This window comes from Chiloscyllium punctatum, chromosome 25, assembly GCF_047496795.1.
Source record: "Chiloscyllium punctatum isolate Juve2018m chromosome 25, sChiPun1.3, whole genome shotgun sequence".
Lineage (NCBI taxonomy): Eukaryota > Metazoa > Chordata > Chondrichthyes > Orectolobiformes > Hemiscylliidae > Chiloscyllium > Chiloscyllium punctatum.
In genome coordinates this window covers 33,322,683-33,332,977 of record NC_092763.1, presented here as the reverse complement: position 1 = coordinate 33,332,977, position 10,295 = coordinate 33,322,683, and the positions used below count along the sequence as shown (strand labels likewise).

Below are 10,295 nucleotides of genomic sequence, written 5' to 3'. Positions count from 1 at the left end.
CCAGAAGGCAGTGGAGGCCTAGTCTCTGGATTCGTTTAAGAAAGAGTTGGATAGAGCTCTCAAGGATAGTGAAATCAAGGGCTATGGAGATAAGGCAGGAACAGGATACTGATTGAGGATGATCAGCCATGATCATAATGAATGGTGATGCAGGCTCAAAGGGCAGAATGACCTACTCCTGCAGCTATTGTCTATTGTCTATTTTTCACCCACAGTCAGCAAAGGAACACTGATACAATACCAGGTCAGGGTGGTGAGTGGACTGGAGGAGAAATTGCAATTGGTTGTGTTCCCATGTATCCGTAGCCCTTGTCCTTCCAGGTGTTAGAGGTCACAGGTTTAGAAGGTTTGACAAAAGAGGTTTATTGAATTGCTTTAAGCATTATGCAAATGGTACTCACCTGCCATCTGCATCCTGTAAACAGGCTTTAGGTATCAGGACAGTTACTAATTACCGCATATTCAGCATCTGTTCTGCTCCTGTAGTATTTATATAATAACCCAGCTAGGGTTTTGGTCAATAATGTCTCTCAGAATGTTGTTAGTTGAGGATTCAGTGGTGGCAATGTCCAGGGTAGATAGTTAGATTCTGTCTTGTTGGAGATGGTCATGCCAGGCACTGATATAGCACAAATGTTACTTTCTACTTATCAGCTCAAGCCTGAATGTTGCTGCATATGAACACTGACTGCTGCAACATCTGCAGAGGCGTGAACGGCACTGAACATTGTGCAATTATCAGCAAACATCCCCACCTCTGATGATATGATGGAGGAAAGATCTTTGATGAAGCAACTGAAGATGACTACACCAAGAATCCTAGCCTGAGGAATACTTGCAGAGATGTCCTGTGACTGAAATGACTGGCCTCCAAAAACCAGTATCATCTTCCTTTTTGCAAGGTATGACCACAACCAGTAGAGAGGTGTTCTCTTGATTCCAATTAACTCCTGTTGTGCTAGGGTATCTTGATACCATCCCTGGTCAAATGTGGCCTTCATATGAAAATCAGTGTCTTTCACCTCATCTCTGTAGTGCAGCTGTTCTCTGCATGTTTGGTCCATGGCTGTATTGAGGTCAGGAACTGAGTCACCTTGGTGCACCAAACTGGTCACCAGTGAGCAGATTATTGCTGCTGACAACACCTTCCATCGCTTTGCTAATGATGGAGATTAGACTATAGGGGTGGGAATTGGTTGGACTGGATTTATCCTATTTTTGTGAATTGGTCATATTTGATCTTAATAGGTGATGCTGTGAAAGATTGGGTGATGGTTATGTTCAGATGGATGAGCTGAAAGACATCAAATGTTCCTCTTCATATGTATGGTCATTTGTGATTTTGTAACCTTGTGATAGTTTGTTGACAGTATTTAGGTGATCTGTATTGAACAAAGTGAATTGATGAAAAGTGCATCACCAAAATAGAAATTGGGAAAGGCTTTCACATTTCAAATTAAAATAGGGAGAAAACCTGCAGAAAGTGCCTGGTAAACCACTGATACTGATCACCACTGCATTGCATGCTCAGGAATGCTTGGCAATGGTCCAGTTCCTACTGTGATTTCAGGTGTACAGTGCATTTACTATAAGTGACCGTGGCACTGTGCTATTTTGATGTTAGTCCAGAGCAAAGAAACTGCAGTATAAAGTGTACATGGATATCATTGCAGCAGGCAGTCATTTAAATGGCTGCATTTTCCAATAATTATTTCATAAAAACCTTTTTAGAAATAATACAATTATGTTGAGGGAAGGCATATATAATTAATTTTAAAAATTGCTTTTTGGAATGAAATGGATGGACATGAAGAAAATGTAAATAAAAAAGAAAGCAATCTAAACTGTGTACAATCGCTTTATATAATTGTGTATCACTAACACAGTCCAACAACACCACCCCCATTTCATAACAACTTGCTAAGGAAAATGCATCTGGAAAACTATTCACTGCAATGATGTGTGAATGATGTCAGAAAGGAAGAAGCTCTGCAAAACAACATGTGAATCCAATTAATTCCTCTCCGGATAGTGGTGGCAGTGAAAACTGCATTGCAGTGAGCGCCAAGATATTTAGCTCTAATGTATAACTCTGCTTAAATGGCATATTTAATGGCAACATTACAACACAGCATTCACTAAAAAATGATGCCAAACAATCATAAGAAAAAGCAGGAATAAACATGCAGGAAGATGATGTGTCTTATTGTGTCCAACATCATTGCAGCCAGTGTCTCATATTGTCATGATCTGTGCTCTATTTACTGCAGACAAGTAGATGGAAGTGACGGAAAGGGACAAAAGCATTACATTCCCCTGAACGTAAACACTGATGAACCAGTGACTCAAGAAATCAGCCTCAACCAGGTATCATTATTAATTTACTTGAACTTCATCCCTTCACACTTCACATGATTCAATCCACTTGTTCACTAGGTTTGAATTGCAGGCCAAATGTTGTCATTGTAAAAATGTTGTCACAGCTGCCTGCCTGAATTAGACTTTATTCAATTATGATTTTAAAAATCAGGAGATATTTTGATGATGGGTAAAAAAACAGGCACAATGTGTGTTGTGCTGATGTGACATGTTTCTGAGAGTCTGTTTTTTGTCTGCAGTCTTGTTTTAACCATTGATAAGTATCATTTGCACTTGGCTGGATATGCAGATGGCTGCAGGTTGAGCACGCAGGTGCTCATTGAAAGCAATTTCCTGGAGCAGTGTATGGGGAACCCAATCAGTCACTTTCAGTGATGATGTCCATTGGGTTGACTGACACACAGTGAAGATTCCAGAATGGTTCATGGAAAATATTTAAGAGTGTGTGACTTTGCAGATGTGGCACTGGGAGTCCTGGTGGAGGTTGTTGTTGTCTAAGAGCATAAGATTCTGAGAGATTTAATGATGAGGTGTGCATTAAACATTGCCTAATACGATAATGTCATATGGACCTGGGCAGGGTAATAGCTTTGTATCCCCCTCATACACTTCAGAACAATGTCTATCACACCGATATAACTTGTATCCAGTTGCCGTCATGCAAAAAAACTGCATCTCGTTTCGGACAAGAGTATTATTAATAGACTACCAAGTGGTTTCCTCAATCACACCAGATGAGGCAAGCCCTGTATATCCCTATCGAGAGAGAGGATGTTGGCAATAAAGCAATCAGTTAGCTCATACAACATGGTGAGCTGTGGTGAGGATACACCTTACAACAAGCTAGAAAACAGTGCTAATTCCATTTAGCTACAGTGTATAAAATGCCTGCAATGTCTCATGTTGTATTGACAGTGTCCCTACCTCTGAGACAGAAGCTCTAGGTTCATGTTCTATCATAACAGATCTGAAAAAGTCCAATTAAAAATATCTACAAGATGCTGTCAGCTATGGAGATCTGGGCATTCTGCTGACTTGGCTTTGCTCAAGCACAAAGCAACCTGAAAAACCGAACATTGGAAAACTCTGCAGAAAAGAACTCTGTAGCAAGATTCTCACAGGTAGTAGTAGCAGTCAAACACTAAGAGCATTTCAGACCTAGTAAGAGAAATGCAGCAGTGAGAGTGAACTTGAAACTCCTTAGAATGTTAATCACACAAAGATGGTCATAGATTGCATCATGTGCCAATAATTTATAGGATGTGCTAGACAGCAAACATATGTTGGAGACTCTTTGTGTCAGGTTGAAATACTGGGTGGATAATACAAAAATTTGAAAACAAAAGTTGTATTGTGCAGGCTGGGAAAGTGAGTGTAAGCAATATTCTTACAGCTTAGGTTCAACATTGCTGCCATGGTGCAGTAAAGGAAATGTAGGACCACAGAAAAAATTAGGCTGAAGAATGTTGCAAAGTCAGAAATAGTGATAAATTAGAAGTCTAAGTAGACAAAGTTTAACAGAAGAAGGAAGTTAGGAGACTATTGAGGCCACAGAAAAGCAGGGGATCGCAGTATTATTTAAATCGCAGTAAGGGTGGGAAATATTTATTCAAAAGCAGACAGCGGGTGTTGTCCAGAAATAAACATGAAGTTTAAAAACAATTACTGGTAGCAAGCAGACAACAAGAAGTGTCTAGGGAAATCTGTTGACTCCAAACACTGGGATTCATCTAGTTAAGCCTTTAAGAATGAACATTTTTAGATTAAAGCTGCAGTCCACAGAATATACTCTGTACATCAGGAGCTTTCTTGACTCTATAGAATTATGAAAGGTAGTATCCAATGTGTCTATTGTCTCTGTCTGTACTACCTTCAATCCTCTGAGATGAGGCACATCTGGTACTGGAGATTTATCAATCCTCAATCCAGCTATTTGTTCAAGTATTACCTCTTTGTTAATGCTATCTTTAACTGTTCAGATGCACTAGTTCCTTGTTACCTAGCAGTTTTTGGATATTTTCTGTATATTTTCTGTAAAGTCAGACGTGAAGTTATTGTTTTGTTTCATCACCATTTCCCTTTCTCCACTATAATGTCTTCTTAAACTGGCTATAATGGGCCCCCAATTATCCTTGTGATAATTTTTCTTTCACACATTGAAAGAAGATTTTACAGTCTGCCTTTATGTTCTCACCAGCTCACATTCATATTCTCTTTGTCTTTTCTTATTGGTTTCTTGATCTTTCTTTGCGGGATCTCAGATTTCTCCCAATCCTCAGCCTTACCACTTTCTTATAAACCACTTCCTTTGATACCGGTCAATCTTTAACTTATTTTATTGACCATGGCTCATTCAACTTTCCCTTTTGGGGTTTGTGCCTTAGAAGAATGTTTATCTGTTATAGTTGAAGAATTTCTTTAATCACTAGTCATTTCCTGTCTACCATCAAATCTGTTAGCGTATTTTCCCAATCCACCCTGGCCAATTTGCCCCTCAATTTCCTTTGCCCAGATTTCAGACCCTAGCTTCAGAACAAAGTACGTCAACCTAAACTTCATGTAAAATTCTCTCGTGCTGTCTTTATGATTTCCCAAGTTTCATTTACAATGATGTTCTTAATTAGCTGTTTCTCATTACACAACACCAAATCCTAAATAATTCGATCCCTAGTTGAGTCCTCAACATGCTGTTCCAGAAACCTATCTTGGGTGTGTTCCAGAATTTCATCCTCCACAGCATTGATGCTGACTTTGTTAACCCACCTTCTATGCCCATTCAAGTTACTCATTGTTACTGTATTATTCACATTACCTGTATCTCTAATTTCCTGATTAATGTACTGTAGCCAATATCAGTACCACACCTTAGAGTTCTATAAACAACTCCACCAAAGTTTGCTTCCACTTGCTGTTTCTTAGTCCCACCCAAACTCATTACACATCCTAATCCCTCATTCAAAGATGCTCTTTCACTCATGCACCAATGCCAGTGCTATCTCATCTTTCCTTTTTGTTTTGGCTATCCACTTTAGATGCAAAATATCCTTGGATATTCAGTTTCTAATCTTGGTTGCCTTGTAGCCACAAAGGAAAGACAACAAATACTGTTCAGACTCCCAAAGTAATGCAGTTTGATGTTTTGAACTCTGGATGGTCTCCAGCTATTAATTATAGCTTTCCACTCACCCAGTCAGTCACTTCCCTGAGCAAAAAAATAAATGTTTTATCTGTGATTGACATGATAATCAGAACCAAATAGCACTTTGTTTAAGTACTGCTCAAAGCAGATCAAACATTAGAGCCTGTGTGGAAAGTAAAGACAGCAGCAAAAGGGGACACAATGATAGTATTTACCCACATTAAGGGACAGGGTAAAATTATATCTATTGAATAAAATGAAAAATGTCCACCACAACCCTAGAATTCATCTTTTGATTTTTGTTTTCACCGACACTGGGAAGTGCTTTAATGTTGTTCAATGTTTGTTTGCCATTCAGTAGTTGATAATCCCATCAACACTAGTTTCCATTATCTCGGATGACTAGCTTGGTAAATAGACTGCTTGGTGTGACACCTAGGCCGCTACACTCACAAAGCCGGAAGGATACAGTACTTTAGCCAAATTGGTGCCAGATCCCTCAAACCAGATGTTCTGTACTCCCTTATATCTGACATTCACCACTTTCACTGGTGTAGAGGGAGTGAGGTAGAATGCACTCTGCACATCCATGGTTCATGGAGGCAGTTGTGCATTAGAAGTGTGATCGACGTCAATCAGAAAGATGTTTCGTTATGTCTAATTTCCAAACAGTTGCAAAGATGTTTGTAAGTCCTAAAATGTAACTTGTGGTATTTTCAAATAGAGGAAAAATGTCTAAACATGTGTGAGTTCTTAGCAATAATTAAGCACCCTTTTGCAAAGGTTAGATCACCGTCAGCTAGACTCATAACTGAATGCATTACTTAGGCCTCAAAATTGAGGAGAGAGGGAATTAAACACAATTCTGGTTATTGTTGCTGACAATTACTGGAAGGCATGTGAATCTGTGTTTGTGACTATGAGTGGTCAATATTTGTGTGACATTGCGCTGGTATTGGGGGATCTGTTAGTGCAAAGGGAACCCCAGAATTAAGTGTAACATGTTTGTCAGTGACATTTTAACACAGCCATTGCATTTTTCATTTGACTTTCAGATTTCAAGACCTATTAAATCAGACAGATGTGATGGTGAGCCACATAAATCAACTCAACTAAACTACAAAATCGGACACCGCAGGCTAGAATCATATTATTTTTCAGTACAGAAGAAGGACATTCAACCTATCACATTTGTACTGGCTCCTAAAAGAACTACCCAGCCACTCCCATTGTCCAGCCCTATCTCCGTAAATTCATCACTTTCATATGTATGAAATGCATAAAGGTGGATAAATCCCCAGGACCTAATCAGGTGTACCCTAGAACTCTGTGGGAAGCTTGGGAAGTGATTGCTGGGCCTCCTTCTGAGATATTTGTATCATTGATAGTCACAGGTGAGGTGCCAGAAGACTGGATGTTGTCTAATGTGGTGCCACTGTTTAAGAAGGTGGTAAAGACAAGCCAGGGAACTATAGACCAGTGAGCCTGACATCGGTGGTGGGCAAGTTGTTGGAGGGAATCCTGAGGGACAGGATGTACATGTATTTAGAAAGGCAAGGATTGATTAGGGATAGTCAACATGGCTTTGTGCGTGGGAAATCATGTCTCACACAAACTTGATTGAGTTTTTTGAAGATGTAACAAAGAGGATTGATGAGGGCACAGCAGTAGGTGTGATCTATATGGACTTCAGTAAGGCGTTCGACAAGGTTCCCTATGGGAGACTGGTGAGCAAGGTTAGATCTTATGGAATACAGGGAGAACTGGCGATATGGATACAGAACTGGCTTAAAGGTAGAAGACAGAGGGTGGTGGTGGAGGGTTGTTTTTCAGACTCGAGGCCTGTGACCGGTGGAGTGCCACAAGGATTGGTGCTGGGTCCTCTACGTTTTGTCATTTACATAAATGATTTGGATGTGAACATAAGAGGTACAGTTAGTAAGTTTGCAGATGACACCAAACTTGGAGGTGTAGTGGACAGCAAAGAAGGTTACCTCAGATTACAACAGGATCTTCATCGGATGGGCCAATGGGCTGAGAAGTGGCAGATAGAGTTTAATTCAGATAAATGCGAGGTGCTGCATTTTGGGAAAGCAAATCTTAGCAGGACTTATACACTTAATGGTAAGGTCCTAGGGAGGGTTGCTGAACAAAGAGACCTTGGAGTGCAGGTTCATAGCTCCTTGAAAGTGGAGTCACAGGTAGACAGGATAGTGAAGAAGGTGTTAGGTATGCTTTCTTTTATTGGTCAGAGTACTGAGTACAGGAATTGGGAGGTCATGTTGTGGCTGTACAGGACATTGGTTAGGCCACTGTTGGAATATTGCATGCAATTCTGGTCTCCTTCCTATTGGAAAGATGTTGTGAAACTTGAAAACATTCAGAAAAGATTTACAAGGATGTTGCCAGGGTTGGAGGATTTGAGCGATAGGGAGAGGCTGAACAGGCTGGGGCTGTTTTTCTCTGGAGCATCAGAGGCTGAGGGGTGACATTATAGAGGTTTATAACATGATGAGGGGCAAGGATAAGATAAATAGACAAAGTCTTTTCCCTGGTATGGGAGATTCCAGAACTAGAGGGCATAGGTTTAGGGTGAGAGGGGAAAGATATAAAAGAGACCTAAGGGGCAATGTTTTCACGCAGAGGATGGCACGTGTATAGAATGAGCTGCCAGAGGAAGTGGTGGAGGCTGGTACAATTGCAACATTTAAGAGTCATCTGGATCGGTATATGAATAGGAAGTATTTGGAAGGATATAGGCCGGTTGCTGGCAGGTGGGACTAGATTGGGTTGGGATATCTGGTCGGCATGGATGGGTTGGACAGAAGGGTCTGTTTCCATGCTGTACATCTCTATTACTCTATGACTCTCAATACACAACAAGTGAAGGATTATGGGAGTCAGGAACCAGAGGAAGAATCCAAAGCAAGTCTCTGCCTCGCTTCACTGAGAACTCCTTAAATTTGCTGCTTAGATCTGCAGGGGCCCGGGAAGTTATCCCTATAGTTAGGAGAAAGAAGGCCACCTCAGACAGCAACAAAATGATAAGGAGATTAATAATAGGAAGATCTGGCCACTGCTGGCCATTTCTAATGCATCCTGCACTGGATCCTGTGTTGGGCAGGATGCCAGTGTGAATGACTTTTCCAAAGCTGCTCAGAGGGGAGCTGTGTGAATCGCTCTCCACTGAACGTGCAGCAGAATGGAATATTCTTGGAACGGCAATCACCAAATTAACAAATAAATTAAAAATGTAAACATTAAACATTTTTAAAGTCACTATATCAAGAAAATCATTTAATGCAGAATCTGAGTCTCTGCCAAGACCAAAGTCTGTTTAAGTTTGAATGTAGGAAAATACAACGTGACCTTGAGACCAATTAGACTCCTGCAACACATGTACACACAGACAAAAAAGACATGTTTTCTCCCTCAGGATTTTTCACAATTGGGCGTCACGGTTACTCAGTGGTTAGCATTGCTACATCACAGTGCCAGAGACCGAGGTTTGATTCCATCCTTGGGCGACTACCTGTGCGGGTTTCCTCCAGGTGCTCTGGTTTCCTCCTACAGTCCAAAGATGTGCAGATTAGGTGAATTGGCCACGCTAAATTGCCCATAGTGTGAAGGGATGTGTAGGTTAGGTGCATTAGTCTGGGGGAAATGTAGAGTAATGGGGAATGGGTTTGAGTAGGTTACTCTTCGGAAGATCGGTGTGGACTTGTTGGGCCAAATGGCCTGTTTCCACACCGTAGGGAATCTAATCAAACAATAAACAAAGGGAGATATCTTCAATGTTTCATCTTCAAAATGACAGAAGGTTTTTACTTCACCCTATGTTAATACAGTTTGTAAACCATCCTGGACATAAACATAGAGTCACATCTCTGTGAAGAGAACTACTCTCAAAGGCTGAGTCAAAATAAACACCCCTGGATTTATACTGAGGTTGTAAGATAATTTTCATGTAACATTTATTTATATTTACAATTTTTTATATAGGTGGATTGAACATTTTGCTGCACTCCTAAGTAGAATTATTGCTTTATATTTGTTTTTAGGTCACTGTACCAACACTATCTCTAGATGGAGCCAATACTGCAACAGTTATTTCTAGATTAATTGATTATTCTAAGTGTTTGATACTGTATCATAATTTGACTGTAGCTAAAATGTAATCCACGATTGATTCTTCGAATAAAATATTATTAAGTAATCACTATAAAAGTTGTGGACTCACATTCAAGCCTCAAAGCTATAATTTTCTAAAATTCTAAGCTCTATGGCCAAGCGAAGAGTTGAGGAGAAATGTTTTCACCCACAGGATGGTTGGAGTGTGGAATTCACTGCCTGAAAGGATAAAAGTCAGAAACTTGCATAACATTTAAGCAGTATTTCAATATACACTTGCATTGCCATAGCCTCCAGGGCAATGGATCAAAAGCTAGAAAGTGGGATTATTGTAGTCAGATCTTTGTTGGCTGGGACGGGCATGATGGGGTGTTTGTGCTGTAAATGACCATGAGTCTATAATTCTATGATGAAGAATGTTATATATTGCAATAGGTTAACTCAGTGAGTATCTCCTGCTCTAATATACCAGAACAGATATGTTTTATTCTGAGATCTCCTAAAACCACCTGGAAATGAGGACATTTTATTTTGGACCAAGTCTATACCTGGTAAAGCTGAATAAGTTCCTAAATTAGAAACCCACCACCTTCAGGTTTTGGATTAATGATTAAGTCAAGTGAATAAGCTGGCCTGGTTCTCTTGG

At 40.2% G+C, this 10,295-nt stretch overlaps 1 long non-coding RNA gene across 1 annotated transcript; it reads left to right on the top strand.

Annotated features, from left to right (window-relative positions):
* The first annotated feature begins 670 nt into the window (after positions 1-670).
* Positions 671-9,618, top strand: LOC140495829 (uncharacterized). Its single transcript, XR_011964108.1, has 3 exons — positions 671-902; positions 2,271-2,367; positions 6,574-9,618. It is a non-coding gene; the product is annotated as an uncharacterized lncRNA (long non-coding RNA).
* Positions 9,619-10,295: the final 677 nt, after the last annotated feature.